Raw genomic sequence first — 2,027 nt, 5'->3', positions numbered from 1 at the left:
TCTGCCTGCAATGTGGGAGACCTGGGTTCGATCCCTGGGTTGGGAAGATCCCCTGGAGAAGGAAATGGCAACCCACTCCAGTATTCTTACCTGGATCCCATGGATGGAGAAGCCTGGTGGGCTACAGCCCATGGGGTTGCAAAGAGTCGGACATGACTGAGTGACTTCACTTCACTTCATAGGTTGAAACTTAAGAGCTAAAATAATAAAACCACTAGAAGTGCTAAGAGAATATTTTTGTGACCTCTGAGTATGCAGAGAATTCTTAGGGAGTATCCAGAAAGTATAAACCATAAAAGATTGATTAATTGGACTTCATCAAAATTAAAAATTTCTATTCATCAGAAAGCACCATCAAGAAAATAGGCAAGGGACTTCCATGGTGGTCCAGTGACTAGGACTCCAAGCTCCCAATGCAGGGGGCCTGAGTTCAATTCCCTGGACCAGGAACTAGGTCCCACATGCTGAAACTAAGAGTCCACATGCCACAAGGAAGATTGAAGATCCTGCATGCTGCAACTAAAACCTGATCCAGCCAAATAAAATAAAATAAATATTAGGGGAAAAAAGCCAGGGGAAGATCAAGAGGCCAGTCTCCAAGATGGTGCCGAAGAAAGACAAGAAACCCAAGAAAGTCAACCTGGAAATTTAATTTGAACCTTACAGAGTCAAAAGATAGAACTTTTGACTCTGGAAATTTTGAACGTTTCTATAGGAGAAGGTTAAAGTGAATGAAAAGATTAGAGATCTTGGGAATGTTACTCACATTTAATCCTTCAAGAATAAAATCACAGTTGTTTCTCAGAAACAGTTCTCTAAGAGGAATTTATAATACTTTACCAAGAAATACCTTAAAAAAGAACAATCTTCGTGATTGGCTTCATGTAGTTGCATCTGAGAAGGAGACTTATGAACTTTGTTACTTCCAGATTAGTCAAGATGAAGATGAATCTGACTATGAAGACTATGAAGCCATCCTTTATAGGGCTTTTCTTGCTAAAAAAAAAATAAATGAAACCTACAAGAGAAGCATCTTGAAATGGACCTTTAGTTTATCAGTGAATAAAAAAACATGACTCTGTATGTGAAGCATTCAGGTCCTTAAGTGTATGTTGTCTATATGGTGCTGGCTTTACTTTAATACTTTTAAAATTTTTGTTAGATTATAGTTGATTTACAATGTTGTGTTAGTTCCAGGTGTACCACAAAGTGAATCAGTTACATATATGTCCACTTCTTTTTAAAGAGTCTTTTCCTGTATAGGCCATTACAGAGTACCGAGTGGAGTTCTCTGTGCTATATAGCAGGTTCTTATTAGTTATCTAATTTATATATAGTAGTGTATATGTCAGTCTCAGCCTCCCAATTTATCCCTCCCTGCTTATCACCTGGTAGCCATAAGCTTGTTTTCTACATCTACGACTCTACTTTTGTTTTGTAAATAAATTTTTGTAGTGTCCCCCACTCCTGTTTAAATACTTTCTGTAAGCAATATTTAAATAGCTTATAGCTACTGGAATTTTCAGGATTTCTCAAATGTACTGATTTTACAGATTTCCTTAAGTTAAAGTATATAGTGAAAAAATGAAGCACAATTTTGGGTACAACTTTGATTAATGAAATATTTAAATTATCTTGACAGTCTCAAAAAAAAAAGCTGGGGGCAGTGGACAACAAAAATTAAAGAAAAATAGGCAAGCCAAATTGGGAGTAATATTCACAATACATATATATGATAAAGGGCTTTTTTATCCACAGTGTACAAAAAATTCTTACAACACAATGATAAAAATAAAAGCAACAACACAATTTTTTTAAATGGGTAAAAAATTCAAAACATTTCACCAAACATAGTGAAATATAGCTAGTCAACTTAGATGAAAAAGTGCTCAAAAGCATTAGTCATCATGGAAATGCTAATTAAAGCAATTAGGCACCAACACAATAAGGGAAATCATACATACCTGATACAATGGGTAAAATGAAATAGATTTACAATAGTTTACAATACTAAATGTATAAGATGT

The 2,027-nt window shown here is 35.3% G+C and overlaps 1 pseudogene; it reads left to right on the top strand.

Moving 5' to 3' along the window:
* Nucleotides 1-601: 601 nt before the first annotated feature.
* Nucleotides 602-1,076, top strand: LOC122444167 (annotated as a pseudogene).
* Nucleotides 1,077-2,027: the final 951 nt, after the last annotated feature.

This window comes from Cervus canadensis, chromosome 6 (assembly GCF_019320065.1).
Source record: "Cervus canadensis isolate Bull #8, Minnesota chromosome 6, ASM1932006v1, whole genome shotgun sequence".
Taxonomy (NCBI): Eukaryota; Metazoa; Chordata; class Mammalia; order Artiodactyla; family Cervidae; genus Cervus; species Cervus canadensis.
This window is presented reverse-complemented; position numbering and strand designations above follow the sequence as displayed.